The following is a 22,227-nucleotide window of genomic DNA, read 5'->3' as shown; positions in this document are numbered from 1 at the left end:
CAGCATAGGCTACTAATGGGCTTTTTAGGCTTTTAGCAAACACTTTTTACAAATAGTTATGTAAATATATCAGACTTTAAAAAACCTCCTACTTCTTAATTTTTTTCCCTTACACATTAAACATGGAAAAAACAAAACAAAACAAATGGATTTTAGTAGATATAGGATATTATCAAATTAGTTTTCTTTTTAACAGCCCTCTGGCTTCAACATTTTCATGAGCATCATTTATTTAACTGACAAGATCATCTATAATCCTTTTTGGTTTCAACAGCAGTGTCTGATTGACAGTAGCAAACTCTATTTACTGATCATTTTTCCCAAAACCCAAACCCCCCTGCCCTGATGCTTAGCTGGCTGACATCCCTGAAAATCTTTGGTGATAATCCTTAGAAGAATCACCAGAAACAGGGAGGCTCTTTGGAGCTACCTTGTGTGCAACCTGGAGCAGGCACTAGGACCGCCCAGGAGCCGATAGGCAGCCACGCTTCACAGCCCGTCAGAAGGACTGAGCCGCCTTTGCTGTTACACAGGAAGAGAGCAGGCAGCATCAGTATCGGCTCAGCATCCTTCCCCCTTCTGTTCGATTAGAAGGTATTTACTTGCTATTTATCACTCAGGCTTTGAATACTGTCACGTGCCTTTAGTGTTCCCTTAATATGATGCTCTGAAATGCTGTCCAGCACCTATTGAGTTACTATATTATTTTATGTTAATTTCCACAGCTGATCGAAGCAACAGTGCCATAAAGAAATGGGCTAGATATTTCCAGAGGCTGCAATCTGGAGGCGTTTGGAGGTGTGAGTACGTTGGTCACAGATCTCTAAATGTGTTGGCTGTATTAGTCGTGTCTCTTGACCTTCCTCTTCTTCGTTGAAAGAGCCAATGTGAGATGCTATCTGCATATTTCATTCATAAAGGAAATGCAACTAGATGGTGACAGAAACCACTAATGATGGGCCTGAAACTCTACTTTGGAGTGGCTGTGGTTTCCTCTTCCAGTCTGTGGGTTTGCAAGAGAAGCTGGGTTTGCAACTGAGTTTGGATGGGAAAGAGATTTTGCTCAGGGCTGCAGACTGCGTGTGTGGATTCTGCTTTCTGTTTTCAAAGCTCAAAGACTTTCCTTTCTAATCATTGCCATGGTGCAGTGTAGGAGTCTTTTTATGCTTTCTTTATTTCTGCAAATACTCCTATCATAGATGTAGACTGCCAGAAAGCTATTAAGTCATTTGGTGCCCCACAGTGTAAAGCCACTGAAGAGAAATCTAGTTTGCTTTTTCTTAACCATATACCATATACTTTTTCCTGACTCAATACCACAGCTAGTAGATGGCACACAGAAACATTAAAAAGCAATGCTAATCTAAGATTCTTTTTTCCTGTTCAAAAATAATTTTGATTATGCATGATAAGGGAGTAGTTTGCTATTAGAAAACCCAAATGATTATGATTTTATGGGGGAAATGGAAAATTCTTTTTGAGTATTTTACAAATCAATTGAAGGTCCTTTTTAAGAGCCTTGGTGCCAATTTTATGCATTCAAGGCTCTCTTAAAACTTTAAAGCCTTCCCAAACTGTTAGATGTGGTTTTGACCACAGTAATTAGTTTAAATTTGTATACATTATGCCAAAATGTAATAGGCAAATGTATTCATAAATGAACAAAATATTGAGTTCTGCTACTGGTCAATTCATGGTAAGATAAACATGGTAAGATAAAATTCATTGTAAGATAAACAGTACCAACAAAATTTATTTCAGGAAAGAAAATATTTAACTAAGACACAATGCAAGGCATCAACATTAAAAGTGTGACTTTAATGAAAAACATTTGTTAAATAATTTTTAAAATACTTTTAATGGTTCAAAAAAGTATATGTTTAAGTTTCTTGTATTTGATATATTGAAATACCCTAAATGTGATTTCAAAATGTTTAGGTATCAAATTTTTGAAAATGTATCTATAGTTCCCTTAACACTCTTTATTTGGCAAACAAAAGAGGGGCAGAGGATATGAGGGAGAAAGAGACTAAGTTTTACTTTACAGTTTTTTTAATATTTTGAATATTCTGATATTTACTATATAAGTATGCCTATATATAATATATAATATATATTATATATATTATTATTATATATAATATATACTATATTTACTATATAAGTATGCTCCCTATACTTTTTAAATGTAACTAAAATTATAAATGATTGTAATCATTAATTTGCAGTATCTGTAGCAAATGAAAATAAATATATCAAAAACATGTTTATATTGCTATATAACATTTCTTAGGCAGAGAAAGTCATTTTTTCTAGAAAATGACTTGCTTCTGAAGGAAGTTAGGGAAATTAGATTGGGGGTGGTAATAAACTTTCATTAGTTTCTGGGCAAAAGTAATTTTTTAAACCTATTTTTGCATTGGTGCACCTACAATTTATTTTCAAGTTTGTGTATATTACATATCTTCATAAACTTTGTGTTATTAAAGTTTTCTCCTTTCTCTTTTTTAAAATACTTCCTATATTCCAACTCTGTAAAGATGACTCAATTCTTCAAATTAAAACTTAGTTTTGAAAATTCCTACCCATCATATAATGATTTGCAGCCTTAAACTTCAGTTTCATGTCAGACTCATCATTACACATGTCTTTTTAATAATTTTAAATAACTTTGTTTCATGTTAACTTTAAAGATTCATTGAATTCAATGATGATAGGGGAAAAAGTCCCAAGATGTATGTTTTTATTCAGAATTTGACAGGCACACTTTTCAGGACATGAATTTTGAACTTTCTTCCTGAATTTAAGTCCTAAAATTAAGTCCACTGGCTTGACCTAATCAAATGAAGACAGTTGGCACAGTGCTTAGCAGAAGTTCAGAATTACTAGCAAACAAATGGCACTTAAGCTAAGAAATAAGATGTAAAGGCTAAAACGACTTTGTTAGAATGTGAAAGTAGTGATTGTCATTAGACAATCACTACTTTGTCAACGAGTTTGATGCCTGAAGATATCCCAAGGCCTTGAAAAGTCTTGCAGCCCAAGAAATTCAGGTGGATATCAATGTTATATAGATTTACTTGGTAGTGTTAAGGTTGACATTTCTAACAGATGGATTTTAAGATGCATATTTTTAGCAAAAAGAGTTCCAATAAATAGTAAATCTCATTCCACCGATTTCACCAACAGCAGTGCTTTTCCATCCAAAAAGACAGACAATATTCCCTAACAGAAATTCTTTCATGAATAGAATACTTAGACATTTCTAAAAGACAGATTTTACATTATTTCTACATAGAAAAATATAGCATTTACAGTACTAAGCCATCCAGAAGAAGCTAATATAAAGGAAGAAGTATCAGCAAAATTATTGCAAAAGTATTGCAGTTTGCTTTTTCAATTTTTTTTTTCTGAGCATCTGTATAAATAAGAAAATATATCTCCTAGTAGAAACCACAGAAAAATGCAATAAGTCATCCAAGGACCAATGGTAGACCTGTGGGAGACAGTGTTTACTGAATGGATGAGAAAAAGAAATGTGGAAGAATAACAAATGGTCCTTTTTTATTTGTCATGAAAGATAATTGCAATTCTAATATGAGTTTTTAAGAATCTGTTGGCCACATACACATGCCACAATAAATAGGAATTACATGTAACTTGAGATTTTCCCATTATGATTTCTCCTTAAATAAAAGATTTAAGGAAAGAAAATAAGAGTATATAAGCGATGTGTCATCTCCACGTCAGTTATAGTTGTGCGAACTGGGAGGCACAAATTATGTATTTTGTTGGAGTTTGGCAAAAGGGAAAGTTATTATCCATATAGTTTTGGAAGAAGTTTTTCTCCAGAGCAAAGGTTTTGTTGTTTCCAGAACTGGATATTACTTATAAAGAAATAAGTTTATAGATATAGCAGAAAGCTTTTAAATATATGAGATTCCGTTTTTGAGTGTAAAGGACACATACGCAATGTGTTCATGCATTTGTTGATATGCAAGTTTATCCAAAACATTGCTTTAACTTGTCCCTCCTGGTTGACACAACTATAACTGACGTGAACATGGGAGACGATTAATATACCTTCAATCATTTTCCCTTAAATATATTATTTGATAGGGAGGAAGTTAATGCTAAGGAAACTTTCTGATAAATATTAATCATGATTTCACAGATGTTTAAATTGCAAATAAGATTTGCTCTTTCACATAATAGTGGTCATTGGAGTTTGTGCGCTGGAATCAGTGTAAGGTTTTTTGGACACAGCATTTAATGTCTTTGAATTATTTTTCATTGATATGTATTAACAATCTCTTGCTGTATCACAAGTATGGGAGTTGGAGCAGTAAACAAGTTATGTCCCCCCTTGCACAGTTTCCATCATTTTGTGAAGGAATAGAGGCAAAAAGCAAGCAATTAAATATTATTAACCAAATGCATTGCTACTAAAATTATGTTGTTATTATTACTATATTTTATTGCCAATTAAATAAACCAGAATATATCTGATAAGTGCTAACTGGAAAATTAAAAGAGGATACTGTGATAATGAATGGCTTTGTGGCATTTTCAGTTAGGGTTGTTTGGAAGACTTCCAAAAAAAAAAAAAAAAGTGATGTATCTTCAGGGGTCCAGGTGAAAAAGTTAGCCAGATAATGAGAGGCACGGTGCTACAATAGCAAGTGTGTGGATTTAGAAGCAAACCTGCTGCAGTTTAAATCCATTCTGTGTCATTCTTAAACCTTGAAATCTTGAACAATTTACCCTTGGAGCCCGTTTGATAAAATGTTACAGAATTTTGACATGAAGAAAAATGAGATGATATATGTTGAGTGTCTATGACACTATGGAAGAATTTAATTTCCATGATGACTTACAAAGTGCTATGACTTTGTGAACTAACTCCTTCAAATACTTCATCCAACAAACAAGCATTTGACTGTTTTACCACTCCTGTGCCCCTTTCTTTAATTTGTTTTTGGGTGAATTCTATCACAGAGTTGAGGGAGAAAAGACTGACACTTCCACAGACAACAGAAAAAGAATTGTTTCTGAATCTTCTAAAGCGCAAGCCTCAGCTAGGATCTTTGTTAGATGCAGATGTTATTAATTTTGCTTATTTCCCCAGAAACCACCAACACATTGGTTGATGGGTGTTGATTATGGTGCTGTTCCTCTCAGGCAAGGCTGGAGTGAGATGACTACATCCACAGAGGTTAAACATAGCCTCTAGAAGGACTGTGCTTACTGGGCTCAGCCCATCACATCCCACCTCTTGAGAAGTTGAGTGAGATGCATATGGCATTTCTAGTGCGCAGCACAGCTTTCAGGCTCAAGTAGAAGAGGCAATTGATAAAGATAAGAATTTATTTGATAAATTTATGGATAAAGAAGGTAGTTCATTGATACTTGGAGAATTCACATCTAAAGATGCTTGGGGTTTTGTCATCTCATAGGTGTTCAGCCGTGAAACACATACCTGCACACAAACATGCACATGTATTCCCCCAAGCAACTGCTATACATTTTTTTAAGTAGAAAATTGCTATGGTGTGATTTTAAGTATTTTCCTTCTATTGTTCTTAACACTACAGTTATGCATAGGATCAAAATGGTTCAAAAATATTTTTCCCCAGTTATTTCAAAGGAAAACCTTCCTCCTGGAGTCTATCAGCTAGCTGTATTTGAAGCTACTTTATCAAACAAAAGTCAAAACAGAAAACTAAACTAAAGTTTTTTAAAATGGAAAAGTCTGGCATAGAAAAGAGGCATGGTTGGGGGAAAATGTCTGTGATGGGTTTGGACTTGATTGAGACAACTTTCCAATCTTGCAAAAGAAAATGGAACTCCCCCGAGTGGCAGCCACAGACAAATTGACGTGTTCAGACTAAAATGTGTCCTTGTTCAGAAACAGGAAAGAGCAAAGGCTCTTGCTGGGGATAAAAGAAGCAGTGGGAGAGTTAGGCCAGGAGTAAAATTCAAGTTTATGAGACCTCGTGCTGCTACTGTCGAAAATCTACCTGCGGCTCTGAGGTGCCCCACCGGCGTGTTATTGGAGATGTAACTTGATCTACTTGGGGCCTATTCTTTATTGCTGTGTATTGGGATTGGATTTTATGATAATCAGCAATATCAGGTAGTTATTTTGTCATTTTTCTTTAAAAATTTATCTGTTATTCAACTATTATGCTTGGAACAACTCTGGAACTTACGTTTATTGCAAATACAATATTAGAAATCTGGAAGGAATGAGTGAATTCAGGAGGTCTACTAATCCCACATATAGTATAATCCTGAATATAAGTAGTAATATTGACTGTAAATAATAAAAAATTTTATTAACATTGTGTAATTCTGAGAGAAACAATAGATAGCTAGAGAATTAGATAGATATAGGTAGATAGATAGATAGATAGATAATAGGTAGGTAGATAGATAAACAGATAGATAAAATCCCTAGTAACACATCAACTTCTAAAGACAATCTTCAAGGTATGCATCTAGCAGCTTGCATAATTCTTTCTCTCCTACATTTTAATTCAGTCAATTGAGTATTTATTTAAAACACCAAATTATTTACAACTTTGTTTTAATTATGACAACTATGATTCCTTTCAGTGTCACTACCAATTAATCTACCAGTAAATGTCATAAAGCAATAAGGGCAACAGGTCATGAAATATAAATATATTTTTCATATAAATATTTATTTGCAAAGATGAGACTATAATCCAGCTGTTGGGTGGCCAGAACCATAGCATAGTCGCCAAAATGTGTACTCTTTAGGGAACATACTTTTATAAATTCATATTTGGTTTTTCAAATGTGATTTTAGTGGTGAGGAGTATCGTGTGTGTAAATGTGGGGAATTTTTATTTATGTCAAAAGTTGGATGTCAAAATAAAGGTCAAACTGGCTGAGTCTCACAAAATACTTACAAAGCAGGAAAAATTTTAAAAATTTTAGAAGCATCCAAAAATTCAACCAGGTCAAGAAAGACATGACTTAGCAACAGTATATATAGAAAATTACTTAGTAGTTTGAATTCTCAGTAAATTCAATGTGAGTGGACAATGTGATGTGGCTACTAGAAAAGTTAATGCATGCTTAGGCTACACTAAAGGGAACAAGGTATCTACAACATGGGAGGTGACAGCCCAATAATACTGTATTACTGGCTGGGTGCTGTGGCTCATGCCTGTAATCCCAGCACTTTGGGAGGCTTAGGCGGGTAGATAAATTGAGATCAGGAGTTCGAGACCAGCCTGGCCAACATGGTGAAACCCCGTCCCTAATAAAAATACAAAAATTAGCCAGGTGTGGTGGTGCGCTCCTGAGGTGGGAGAATTGCTTGAACCTGGGAGACGAAGGTTGCAGTGAGCCGAGATCACACCACTGTATTCTAGCCTGGGTAACAGAGGTATCAAAAACAAAAACAAACAACAAAAACCTACTGTACTACTGTATTACTCAGTGATTCTGTTTCCAGTTCTGGGCTTCTCATGTTAGGAGGGCTCTAGATTCATTAAAAACCATATCAAGGAGGTTTTTAAAAGGATAGAGAAGTTTCAAATTTTTCAAAGGATGAACAGAGGATATTTTGTTTGGTGAACAGAACTTATGACCTGTCGTTAACAATTTGAATGCTATTACATGAAAGAGGAATGAGACTTGTACTTTAGGGCACAGTAAGAGAACTTTTCTAGACTAATAGTGGAATCTCAGTGAGAGCTCAGTGAACCTCATTAGGGATGGTGACTCCTGTGGCAGAGAGGTGTGTTTCATGGCAATGTGGTGCACAGGAAAGCATATGGTTTGAGGAATCAGATAGATCTGAGGGCACCTCTTAAGGGTGCCACTTATGGCTTATCTCTGTGATCTATACTTCTTTAAAAGAAAAATGGAAAGAGTGCCTTTCAAGGTTACCAGAAAGATTACATGAGATAATATATGTAAAGCACTGAAAACAACAGGTATCCAGTAAACGTTAGTTCTTTTTTTTCTTCCTTCTGTCTCTGGCAGTGATTAACCTTTGAGTGAGAACCATTTCAGGGTGAGTTTACTAAGGATTCAAGTTTCCAAACAGTGACTGAACTACATGACTTTAATGTACCTTACTTACCTCATTGAAATTCCATGTAAAAACACAATACTGGATTACTTTATAGGAGTTGTGTAAGTTCTTTAAAAGGTAATGTTTGTTGCCTGTATTAGTACATTCTCATTATGCTATAAAGAACTGCCCAAGACTGGGTAATTTATAAAGGAAAGATGTTTAATTGCCTCACAGTTCGGCATGGCAGGGGAGGCCTCAGGAAACTTGCAATCATGGCAGAGGGCACCTCTTCACAGGGTGGCAGGAGAGAGAATGAGCCTAGTGGAGGGGAAAGCCCCTTATAAAACTATCAGATATCGTGAGAACTAAGTCACTATCACGAGAACAGGACGAGGGAAACCACCCCCATGATTAAATTATCTCCACCTGGTCGCTCTCACGACATGTGGGGTTATGGGAATTACAATTCAAGATGAGATTTGGGTGGGGACACAGGCAAATCATGTCATAGTCTATGCAATGTGTTCATAAACACTAGCGTATAGAAAATGTAAATAACTCTTTGGAATCTAACTTGTTATGGAAATAACTGGTGAACCAGCTGCATAATAAAGTGAAAGAAGATAGCTTCAATATATTGATACTTCATGACAGCTCATCTATGAGACCTGCAGATGTCCTGAAAGTTAGAGTGGAACTAATTTAAAACATTTCACTTTACATGAAACAGACTGTATTTTTATAAGCAAGGTCCAATGTACTAGAAATCTACTTTTTAATGTTAAGTTGAATAATAATTCAAGTAAGAAAGACTCTAGACCTACTCTTTCCCCCAAGTTACTCAATAGCCTATCATATTTTAAATAAAAACTCAAGTATCATAAATCTGAGGGTTGCAAAGTATATTTAGTATTCCAGTTTAAATTATCTAGGTGATACTGTCATTAAACTGGTGACCACAACATTAAGAAAAAGTGGTTGGCTGAAGAGAACTTCTAATACATCTCACACTGAAGTATGACATCATTTTTGCTTATTTTCAGGTTTCCAAAAAATTCATGATGTTTAGCAGTAAGATTTTCCCCACAGCCTGCCTTTTAAACTAGCCTGCCTTATGATCATCTATCACACAGACTCCATCACTGTTCTTGCTGTTTGCTAACATTCGGCAGAGTTGATTTCAAATTGTTTCACAAAAAAAGCCCTGTAAGGAAGTGGATTTCTAATTTCACACATGATTAAAAGTAAACAACAAAAAGTCCATTTTGTCCATATTTTGAAGGGCACATAGGTTTAATTCTACAGTAATAATACTTGAGGAAACATTGTTTTAGGTCCTTGTAAAATATATTATGATTTATATGATTTTCTTTGTATAAACACTTCTACCTTCAAATTGTGAATCAGTGTCATTAATTTTACAGTAATTTCATTTATTCTGTAAGGGGAACGCTACCTTTTCAACTATTATGCCAGTTTTGAAATACATCTATTTCGTAAAGAATCTCTAGACTGCTAATGGGTTTTGCCTGTTGGCAAGGATACGGCAGAATAAATAATAACTAAAAATCCATGTTGACCTGTTGTCCTCATTGTCATATCAAAATAAGATTTTATTTTTTTTAAAAAAAGAGTTTCTATTTTTTGTTTGTTTGTTTTGAGACAGAGTTTTGCTCTTGTTGTCCAGGCTGGAGTGCAATGGCACAATCTCAGCTCACTGCAACCTCTGCCTCCCGGGTTTAAGCATTCTCCTACTTTAGCCTGTTGCTGGAATTACAGGCATGTGCCCCCATGCCCGACTAATTTTTGTATTTTTAGTAGAGACAGAATTTCCTCATGTTGGCCAGGCTGGTCTCGAACTCCTGACCTCATGTGATCCATCTGCCTCAGCCTCTCAAAGTGCTGGGATTACAGGTATGAACCACTGTGCCCAGCCCAGAGTTTATATATGTTTTTAAAATCTAAATTTGTTAAATACAAATGGACACAGAACAGTAGAGAATCAGGTGTATATATAAAATAAAAAGCAAAATGTAAGTCTAAGACCCAGAAAATTTTGGAAAGCTAACTTTGATTTCAAATTCAACTTCATAAATATGATTTGGGATTTTCTTAGTGGGTGAATAAGGGCAGGCAGGTAGGGTCCATTCTCTTACTTTCAAGAGCTTTGGTTCTGGTAGTGCAGTGCCTCGGAGGCAGATAGCAAAAATGTATGCATTAAAACAAGTTTTGTGTAAAGGATTTGTTAGACAAAAAACCAAATATTTGTGGGTGAGTTCTTAATACTAAATAAAGATATTTGTATATTGTTTTAAACAAATTTAGATTTGCCTTTTAGATATAATCACATGCATTACTATAAATTATTTTTTCCTTTTAATGTAGTCAGGAAAAATCCACAGCATTTAGCAACAGCACACCTTCAGATAAAACTGTGTGTTTATAGTTATATGTTTCGTTTCAGCATCAGTGAGAAAATATACATTATTATGCCACCGTTTAAAATGCTGGTGCTCCTTTATTTTATATAGTGTTTTATTGTTTCATATGTGGAATATTAAAATCACCTTAACAGCTGGCCAGATGAGATAATCACACTCCACGCTACAGCTCCCTGACTACAACTAAAAACTCTGCATAAAATATGGCAGGTTTGAAGGTCTCTGCAAGGGTTCTGAAAAGTGAATAAGAAAAAGGGGACTCATACGAAAGCCAGAAATAGAGAGGAGACTGAGCAGTGCATTTCCTGGGGTTTTTATTTACATTTTGTATATCCCAACAGGCTCCAGATCAGTCTAAACTGCAGAGCTTTGAATAGGAACACACCAAAAAAGCTCCAGAAAAGTTCACTTCCTCTGGCCAGAAGATGGGAGTGGGGTAGGGATGGGGAGACTGCAGAAAAGCCTTTAGACTCTTCTTGGCCATCTCTATCCAAGTGTCAGCAAAGAACTAGCAGCCCTCCCCTTCCCTCTCATGGGAGTGGCATTGGGGATAGCAGCCTCAGTGGGGTGAAGTTTTTGTTACCTTTTACTCTTGCCCCCCTCAGCTAGAAAGGCAATCTCAGACCCTGAGGGGTGGAGCCCATGGTAACTGTCAATCCAGAATCCTCTATCTAGCAAAATTAAATCTCTCAGAAATAGAGCAAATTGAGAAAATTATCAAATGAAAACTAGACAAATTCATCGCTAGTAGATCTACTTAAAGGAAATAGTAAAGGAAGTTATTTGAGTGGAAGGGAAATGGTTAAAAGGGGAAACCAGCTGGATGTGGTGGCTCATGCCTGTAATCCCAGCACTTTGGGAGGCAGAGGCAGACTGAGCACTTGAAGTCAGGGGTTTGAGACCAGCCTGGCCAACATGACAAAATTCTGTCTCTACCAAAAATACAAAAAATTAGCCAGGCCTGGTGGTGCATGCCTGTAATCCCAGCTGCTTGAGAGGCCTAGGCAGGGGAATTGCTTTAACCCGGGAGACAGAGGTTGCTGTGAGCCAAGATCACACCACCGTACTCCAGCCTGGAAGACAGAGTAAGACTCTGTCCGAAAAAAAAAAAAAAAAAAAAAAAAAAAGCAAAACAAAAAAAACACCAAAGGAAAACTGCCTACAAATTCAGGAATTTTTGTTGAAAAATTAGTAGAAATCTTAAATATCTGAGTAAACAACGTGGGCTATTTTTCACCTCTTATATTCGTTATAACGTATACGACTATTAAAAGCAAAAAGCATAACATTGCCTGATGGACTTTGTCAGAGGCTGACGTAGTTATCTGTGAAAACTGTAACATCAAGGAGACAGACTACAGGGACTTACATATTTGTAAAGTTTCTATTTATTAGTGCTATTTGGAATACAAAATATCACTCTAACAAGATTCGGGAAAATTAAAAGGGAAGCATAAATACAAGGAGCCTAGAATGATTAAGTTTAAATATTTACCTAGTAAGAATTTCAAGATAAGAGACTAGAGAGAAAAGGAGAGGAGTGATATTCTAAGGGTTAACAACCAAGAGCTTTCCTGAAAAAGGCCAGAAGGAAGATACTAAGCAAACTTAACCCCAAGAAGGGTATCTAGAAAGGAAACTACATCCTCAATATATTAGAGTTAGATTGTGGAACACCAATGACAAGATAAAATTTGAATGAGTTTAAAAGCAAAGTGGATGGAAAATGGGGGCAATCTGATTTATAGCATTCTAAAGTATTTTGTATTGCTTGAGAAAAGGTTAATTCTGTTCGTTAGCTTCAGACTTTGTTAAGTCAAGTGTGTTATAAAGTTGTTGAAAAGGAGTAAGAGGGAATTTTTAAAGCCTGATTAACCCATAGAAAGCAGGCAAGTGTAATAGTAAAAACAAGCAAAACAACAACAAAAACTTAGTAAATGAAAAACACAAAATAAATCCACCATCAGAGAACATGATACTATAAGTGAATTAATCTAATCAAGTTTAGATTTTTTTTAAAAAAATTATCCACTTATGTGCTTCTTATAAGAGATACCCTTAAGACAAAAGGACAAAAAAAATGTTGAAAGTTACGACCAGCCTCACATTAGTGATTGTTCAGTTAATGCCTTTTGCCTTCAATGACTCTGGAAGAGTTCTAATTTACTGAAGACTCTTTTTCTCCATTTGGTATAATTTGCTAAGGAAAGATGCAATAAGAAGTGATAATTTGGGTTTTTTTCAGGTAAAGTCATGCTCACCAGTTTACTTAATATAAAATTTTCTGGTCATAAAATATCTCAAAAAACAAATTTATATATTCATAATTCTAATTGTACATTGTGTTTGGGTAAACCCAGAGAGTGAAGAGGTTATATCTTTTATGACGTTTTAGTTTGTCACGTACATCACTGTTTCCATAGATTTAGGAAGTGCTCTTGTGTTTAGTTTTTATTTTGCCCTGAAGACGTTATCTGGGCTTATAACTATGTTCAAGTGCATTTGGAATGAAAAATTAACCATAAGTTCTGAAAAGTTGAAAAACAGGTGCTGACATGGACTGCGCCTTCCGACAAATGCATGGTTCTCCGCCAATGCCTTCCCGTCATCAAGTCCTCCTCACTTGACAAGTACAATAAACTGTCATTATGCTATAGTTATGAGCGTGCTGCATTTATTTCTTTTTTATTTTTTAATTACCTATATGATACGGTTTGGATGTGTGTCCCCTCCAAATCTCATGTTGAAATGTGACCTCCAGTGTTGGAGGTGGGGCCTGGTGGAGGTGTTTGGGTCACAGGGGTTGATGCCTCATGAGTGGCTTGGTGCCCTCCCGTGGTTATGAGTTCACATGGGAGCTGGCGTTGATGGAGCCTGACTCCTTCTCCTCACTCTCTCGCTCCCTCTCTTGCCATGTAATGTGCTGGCCCCACTTCACCTTCTGCCATAAGTAAAAGCTTCTTGAGGCCTCACCAGAAGCAGATGCCAGCACCATGCTTCCTCTACATCCTGCACAACCATGAGTCAAAATAAACCACTTTTCTTTATAAATTACCCAGTCTCAGATACTCCTTTATAGTAATGCAAGAACGTACTAACACACTACATAACTTTGTTTACACTGTTACTGTTTTTCTATCTGTGAAAGCTTTTGAGAATCTTGGATTGGGATAAAACACATTGTCATTTTTGCTACTGAAGTAATAGTCATATGTATTTTTTATTTGAAATTATTTCATTTGGCAATACGAATTTTAGGAATAAATTCATATCACTAAATAAGGGATAGGTATAATACACAAATGTCTAACAAGCAGATATGAAATGAAGGCTGGAATAGCAATAATCATAGTAGGGAAATAAATTTTAAAGCAGAAAAAATTAGGATTTCAAGGGATTGTGAAATAATGGTAAAAGTTATAATTCATTAGTTCAATATATACTGAACCTGTAAGCACCTAATGATGTAGCCTAAAATGTATTAACAGAATATATAGAGCAACAAAAAGATGGGCAAATCCATAATCATAGTGAGGGATTTGACCAAAGTTCTTTCAGAAACTGGGCAAAAATTCATAACGATATAGGAAGTTTGAACAATACAATTTAAATCTCAATCCAATGGATGCATATGAAATCTTCACCCAATCCTCTGGGTGTGGTGGCTCATGCCTGTAATCCCAGCACTTTGGGAGGCCGAAGTGGGCAGATCACCTGAGGTTGGGAGTTGGAGACCAGCCTGACCAATGTGGAGAAACCCTATGTCTACTAAAAATACAAAATTAGCCGGGCGTGGTGGCACATGCCTGTAATCCCAGCTACTTGGGAGGCTCAGGCAGGAGAATTGCTTGAACCCAAGAGGCAACAAGAGCGAAACTCCATCTCAAAAAATAACAACAACAAAAAAAGTTATTCTTTTTTAAGTACACATACACATTCTTTTTATGCATAAACATTTACAAAAATGTACTAGGTTCCAACACAAAGCAGGTCTTAACAAATGACAAAGATCAATGTCATGCAATTAACATCTTTTATTCACAATGTTAAAAAATTATTTTGTAGGCTATTTTAACAGAATCTTAGGATATAGAAATATGTATGACCTTTAACAGACTACTTCAATTTCTTTCCTTGATAAGTTTTCATTGTTTAAAATTTCCCATTTGTCTGAATTCAAACTAGATCAAAATTTTATTTCAGACCTTTAGCAACTTTGCTGTCAGTATAAAAAAGGTGGTAAGACATACTGAGTATTGTGTAAGCTCTCTGATAAAGAATGACCATTTTTTATGTCTTGGCAAGAAAAAACTCTAGGAAAGATATAAATCTTGCCTCATTCTATGTGCATATCAAAAGTTATCTATCTAAAGAACAAATGGCTCAATAAAAGAGCGATTGCTCCTGGCAAAGTTATTTAAATGGTACTTTTTCATTTAGAATGGATCATGATAGTTATTATTACAATGAAAAGATTTGGTGTATTCCAGGTCTGTTTGAGTTCTTTTCAGAATGTTCAAGTTTATTTCTTTCAATAATATTCTGTCTCTGTTAATATATTCAAACTTTTCACTTTTAGAATATATAAAGTGATGTTTGAAAGAGACATTTGAAATCTTGGCCAACATCCCCAGTTTAGAGTTGACAAGTCTGAGATTCTATGTGGTCAGGTGCAGAGTCCAGTGTCATGACACATCATTACTGGAAACAGAAGCCATGGCTTATGATTCTTAACCAGGTATTATTGTACCATAATATAGTTTTGTTAAAATATAATTTTAAAAGAAAAAATCATAACTCTCAGGAAATATATAATCAACATGTGTAGAAGAATTTCTTTAGCTTATTAGTTAATAAAGAATATCAGTAAGATATAATGACTAGTTCAGAGAGCATTTAAGAAATTATATATTAATCATCAATTTTAAAAACAAATATTAGGATAAGATTGCTGAGTTAAAAATAAAAGGTATTGAGGTTTTCTGTTCCACCAGACAAAAGTTATTTATATTTCTACAGGACCAACCTCTATAGGTTAACAAGCAACTTCACCAAATCTGGGACTTTTAATCAATAGTAACCTTGATACAAACTAAATCCCTTCCCTTAGACAATCCTAAGTGGCCTTTTCCCCCATATGTTGTTGAAACGACTTTCTGCTCATCTTTTACCTTATTTTCATGCTTTAGATTAGGTCAACCAACTAGGTCTATATGTCAAATTCAGCTCATCACCTGTTTTGTAAATGCAGTCTTTTTATTTTTTATTTTTTTAGAGATGGGGTTTTGCTCTATTACCTAGGCTGGAGTGTGGTGGCATGATCATAGCTCACTGTAACCTCAGACTCCTGGGCTCAAGCAATCCTTCTGCCTCAGCTTCCCAAGTGGCTGGGACTATAGGTGCATAGCACCATGCCTGGCTAATTTTTAAAAATCTTTTGTAGAGATAAGGTCTTGCTATGTTGCATAGGCTGGTCTCAAACTCCTCAGCTCAAGTGATCCTCCTGCCTCTGCCTCTCAAAGCACTGGGATTACAGGCATGAGCCACCATACCCAGCTGTAAATGAAGTCTTCTTAGAGTCCAGGTTTGATATGATTATTTCTAGGGGTGCATCAATAACATTAATTAATCATATAGTTCTTCTTGGATTTGCTCTGCCAATCTAGAACTCTACAATATTGAGCAACTACTAAGGCCACAAAATTCACTTCTGTCTAGAAATTTTCAGAAGGAACTTGGGTTAGACTCTTGATCTCTCTTGTTCTTCTTTTCTAAGGCTGGGGAACCAACCCCAAAACATTCCCTCCACTAGATTTTTCCTGTAGTACCTATAAATTTAGGTGAAATCTTCTATTCTAGAGGCCCCCTCCAAATTTGCTAAGCTCCTTAGGCTTCCAGAAGTTTATTTCTTTCCTACTCCCTGTCCTAGGACTCTAGAAGCAGGTCCTGCATCAACTCACATATGTTCCTTAATGGCGAGCTGCTGCCATACTTGATTAAATATGAATCCCTCTCAAATATGACACTCCAAGTGTAGATTTGGTTGCTACAGTGATTTAGGCGGTTAAGTTCTGGTAAAAATAGGCAGAGATTCTTATCAATCCTATGCAAATAACTTATTACCTTGGAAAGTAAGAAGAGTCTAAAAATATTTGCTTCCGAATTTTGAGTGAGTCAGTGACACTTAGGTATCATTTAGAACATTTAAGTTTACAAAAGCATAATCTACTAAGGAAAAGGTTAAAGATAGCTTAAGAAGAAAGATAGTGGTTCCCTATATACTTACTAAAAGTAGAAAATTAAAACAATGTCAGCCATATTCCAGACAAATAATCACAATTAAATTTTCCTCATGAGCTCATTTAGTCCTGGTGATTAATTTTTCTTCTTGCCCTGGATCTGGGGTCGGCGGTCTGCCTGCATGTAATACGTCTGCTAGTGGACTGAAAGGAGCCTAGGAGATGATGGCTCACTCCACTGTAGAGTCGGAGAGTTGTCTAAGCCATGAGAATTTGGAAACCTATCCCTAAGAGCCTGTTCTTTGCAGAGTACTTGATACTGTCTCTTCTATGAGACTCTGGAACTGTCTTTTGTGCCAGACACCAATTCTAGCCTATAACTTAGAGCAGAGACTTCAGGCAAGCACCAAGAAGCAGAGATGTATTTGATGATGAGACTGATTGGCTGTGGTTAATTTATTACAATAACCAATAATATAAGAACAAAGGACAGTAAAATCCTCCAATAGGTTCTCATAATGACTTGATCAGTGTTTTCTCTGAAGGTAAGATTAGATTATGGAAGACACTGAAGAATCTCCAAAGCCTTTTTAAAAAGCACATAATTTGGGATATATTTATATGAATATTTTAGTTATATAAACAGCCTCAGGAAGCCTGAGTATCTCCTTTGATTTCATTATTCTTTCCACAAATCTCTTGGAATGGTATTGAACAAATTAGTAAATATGAAGCCACCAAACAGACCTAAGTATTTCTAGCATCTCTCATTTTATAAGATAAAAGAACAAATTTCTCAGGTGCCCTCTATGAAACCTGAGAAATAATTCTATGGGTGAATTTTAGGGGATCCAAAGCCGAAATATAATTTTCAAATTATGAATCTCAGACAAACATAAATGTACATATGTGAATAATTTTGTATAACACATTAATAAGAACTAGATTTATGATTGGTTTGGGAAAATGTGAGAAATAATGTGTATCTAGACAATTTAAAAAAGATTTGTTAAAACAAAATTGCTGAGTCACATTATAAAACTGGCCAATATCTACCATAAATCTTCAGCATTACTTGTTCTGCCAGGCAAAAATGATTTGCATATATAAGAGACAAAATTCTACAAATTAACAAGTAATTTTTAAATATTTTTATTATTATTATTATACTTTAAGTTTTAGGGTACATGTGCACAATGTGCAGGTTTGTTACATATGTATCCATGTGCCATGTTGGTGTGCTGCACCCATTAACTCGTCATTTAGCATTAGGTATCTCCTAATGCTGTCCCTCCCCCCTCCCCCCACCCCACAACAGTCCCCGGAGTGTGATGATCCCCTTCCTGTGTCCATGTGTTCTCACTAAAATTAACAAGTAATTTTACAAAGACTAGAACCTTTCATTAATAACAAAAAATGAGACAAACTAAGTGCATTCCTCTATACCTGTGCTGTGCTGTCCAGTAAGGTAGCCACTAGCTATTGAAACGTGGCTACTTAAATGTAACTTTAAATTAATTAAAATGAAATACAATGTAAAAAAGCAGTTCTTCAGTCACACTCTCCACTTTTCTTGTGCTCAGTAGCCACGCTTTCTGAGGCTACCACGCTGTACATCACAGAAATTTCTTTGGGACAGAGCTGTGCCTATCTAGATGATGCTTGGGTGACCATGGCCCTTATATGATATTACTGGAACATGCTGACCGCCTTTTTGCCTTATTTCAGATAATTTTTCTGACACTTTTTTTTTTGAGATGGAGTCTCACTCTGTTGCCCAGGCTGGAGTACATCTCAGCTCACTGCCACCTCCGCCTCCTGGGTTCAAGCAATTCTCCTGCCACAGCCTCCTGAGTAGCTGGGATTACAGGCACCTGCCACCATGCCCAGTTAATTTTTTATATTTTTATATTTTTAGTAGACAAAGGGTTTCACCATGTTGGCCAGGCGGGTCTTGAACTCTTGACCTCAGGTGATCCACCCGCCTCAGCCTCCTAAGGTGCTGGGATTAGAGGTGTGAGTCACCACTCCCAGCTGACACTTTTGTGATAGAATTTATAACCATTTAAAAGTAAAATTAAGTAATAAATGCCTGTTGCATGAAAGGACTTTTCATATATCAGGATCATGCCAAACTGGATAATTTTTTGAGTAAACCAAATGATACGTAATAGTTTTTGGTAGCGTCACATTTTAAAGAAGTGGCTTTAGAGCAACACACACTTTAAAAAATGTATAATATTACCAAAATATAGTATGTATTACTTGGTTTACTTGGTTTTGTAAGGGTTGATTCAGTTAACCTCTACAAAACCATCCAAGTTAGGATATTTCTGAATGGTCTGGTAAAACTGAGTAGGGTCAAAATGGGAAGATGTGAGGTAAGGCAACCATAGTATCTAAGAAAATTTGTGCTGCCTTTTGCTTCATGTAGAATTTTATTTCTCTATGCTCGATTATGATGAAGTGGAATTACAAATATTGCTAACTTTCATGTTCAACAGAACCTAGTTTTATAACAGCACCCAATAGTGCAGTAAGGAAATACAACATTATCTAATCGGATGTTATTAAAATGGAGATAGTTAACTTTATAATAAAGAACTACTTTACCATGGTTTTCTCATTAGCAAAATGAAAGTCTTATTTCCCTGAATTTCGTTATTGTTGTAAATTTCTTCATTTAGTAAAAAAAAAAAAAAAAAAAAAAAAAGGCTATTAATAGCTATTAGGTGTCTATTACATGAACAAGATAGAAACAGGGTCTTCCCATCTGGAGGGTGCAGACTGATAGGGAAGATAGAAAGTGAATAACTAATTAATAAATTGTATGAAGAAGTACAAAGGGAAGCCTTCTCTAGTCTCTGGGTGTGTGTGAGGAGGATGCAGTCAAGAAAGTCATCTCCAAGAAAGTGATATTTCAGTAAGACCAGAGGATAAGTAGGGATTTTCTAGGCTAAGGGGGGTTTTGGAGGGAATTGAGTGAGGAATTTCAGGAAGGAGATATCATGTAGAAAAGTCCTGACAAAAGAGATAGCATAAGCATTTGAGTTTTTCATTGGATGGGACACCGCTGGAGCGTCGTATGTAATGGCAAAGTTTGAACAAATAAGCTATGTTTTGCCAAAAAGAAATGTACACTCACCCATGGGATGTAATAATCAGGAATGGGAAGGTTTAGGGACTCGAAAAAACAGTTTTTAAATGTTATTTCGTTTTGTGGCAAAAAGAAAGAGAACAAATTGGTGCAGATTGTCTTCATATATCAAATTGCAATAGAAGACTGCATAAGTAAACCACCTCCAAATGACATGCTTCTCATTCACAATTGCTCAAAATGATTCTCTCTGTGGAAAAAAAAACTACATAGAAAGTGTATAAAAACTAAAAGTACATAAAAACTAAAAAAAAAGTACATAGTCGTGGACTTTCCACAAAGGTCATTTTCGAACCATATCATAGTTTACTCATTCACTGTTGACTCTCTGGGTTGTCTTAGGCACACAAGCCTTCTTCCCTGGATGGGTTAAGAGTTAAGTCTTGGATAGGCTTATTGACTTTAGGCATCAAGAAGAGAAAGAGCCTAGTCCCTTTGTCTAGAATAACAACCACAATTTTATTGCCAAAAGTAACTCAATCTTTATTTATAGTTTCAGTTATAGGCCATCTACATTAAGATACCTAAATAACATTAAATTTGATTGCAGAGTTTTATATTAGCTAATGAGTAGATTGATCAAAATTTAATTTTGAAGTTTATCTGGTACATCTTGGCATCATCTCTCTTCCTTTCCACATATCTCTTAGGATATATTTATCCAACTCTGTTAGAAATACGTGTTGCTGGGTTTGGCATCTTTCTCGAATGTGAGCACAAAATAATCTTTGTATTTCCAGCACTTACTGCAGTGCCTGGCAAAGAGAGATGCCAATACATGTTTATTGAAAGAATAAACAAGTGAAAAAAATGAATGTAAACATACAAGGAGAAAGGAGAAATCTTTAAATGACTTGTTCTCTTAAATAAATGAATTTTTCACTTCAAATGGATGTGATCATATCTAAATTATTTGACTAAATAATATTGAAAAGGCAAGATGTTTCAAACATAAGAATATCAATATAATCATTTATAATATGTTCAACTTTTATCGAACACCAACTAGGTTCAAATCAGCCATAAAAAGAGGTGTCAGACATGCTGCTTGCCTTCTGGAAACTTGTGACAAAGTTGAACAAGAAAAATGTGTGCTTAAAAGTGTAATGGTCAATGTAGAAAATGTATGCTACCTCCCGAATGGGTACAATAAAAAATGAGAGATGCCAGACTTCGGAAGGTAAAGAGAAATCACAGGTTTGTAAGAGAGAAGAGCCTACGTATTATACCAAACTCCTCTGGTTGTTCTTAGATGACTAACCACTGAGTCATAATCTTGTCTTTCTGTATATATTTCTCATTGTTTATTTTATAGCTGACTGCCTTTGAATACATTGCTTACATTTTCCACATAAGAAGAACTGGAAAAGAGGAGGAAATGAATATTTGTTGATCACCCATTGATATGGTTGGACTCCGTGTCCCCACCCAAATCTCATCTCAAAGTGTAATCCCCATAATCCCCACGTATTGAGGGAAGGATCTGGTGGGAGGTGACTGGATGACGGGAGTGGTTTCTCCCATGCTGTTCTCGTGATAGTGAATCAGTTCTCATGACATCTGATGATTTTTTAAGTGGCGGTTTCCTCTCTTGCTGTCTCTCTCACTTGCTGCCATGTAAAACATGCCTGATTCCCCTTCCACCATGACTGTAAGTTTCCTGAGGCTTCCCCACCCATGCAGAACTGTGAGTCAATTAAACCCCTTTCTTTATAAATTACCCAGTCTGAGGGAAGTTCTTTACAGCAGTGTGAAAATGGACTAATACACCTATCATATCCCAGACATTGCAATCACATTTTTCCATAACATACCTCTACCTTAAATCCCTTTTTAGAACATAACCACATTCATCTGTTTTTTAATTTAATCTGCACCTTTTGCTAGTTGTGGAACAAAACTTACCTGAATGTTTTTCATAAAACAATTTTGTTGTAATATACTTTACCTAAAATAAGCCTCACTTATTTTAATTAGAAACTCAATGAGTCTTGAAAAATGTATATCTCTGTGTAACCATGGGTGTCTTCAAGATAGAGAATATTATCAACCCCCCAAATTTCCCTGATGCTTCTTTTCAGTCAACCCTAGCCTTGGGCTGCCTTTAATATGCCATTTGTCACTATAAGTTGATTTGCCTTCTCTGGAATTACATATAAATGCATTATACAATATGTACTCTTTTGTGTATGTCTGCTTTCACTCAGTGTCATGTTTTTTGAGTTTTGCTGTGTGTTGTTTCATTTTATTAGTACTCAATAGTATCCCACCATATAGAAATACTACCTTTTGGCCAGATGAGGTGGCTCATGCCTGTAATCCTAGCACTTTGGG

At 35.7% G+C, this 22,227-nt stretch overlaps 1 protein-coding gene across 1 annotated transcript in view; it reads left to right on the top strand.

The window, feature by feature from the left end:
• Positions 1–554: 554 nt before the first annotated feature.
• Positions 555–22,227, top strand: part of RAB27B (RAB27B, member RAS oncogene family) — a 183,667-nt gene continuing 161,994 nt past the window's right edge. The window contains exons 1-2 of the mRNA XM_058438315.1: positions 555–594; positions 726–800. The gene's annotated coding sequence lies outside the window, so the exon portion shown is untranslated. The remainder of the gene's footprint in view (positions 595–725; positions 801–22,227) is intronic.

Source organism: Hylobates moloch, unplaced genomic scaffold, assembly GCF_009828535.3.
Source record: "Hylobates moloch isolate HMO894 unplaced genomic scaffold, HMol_V3 SCAFFOLD_5, whole genome shotgun sequence".
Lineage (NCBI taxonomy): Eukaryota > Metazoa > Chordata > Mammalia > Primates > Hylobatidae > Hylobates > Hylobates moloch.
Note: the sequence above shows the minus strand (reverse complement) of the source record. Positions and strands in the feature narration are given on the sequence as shown.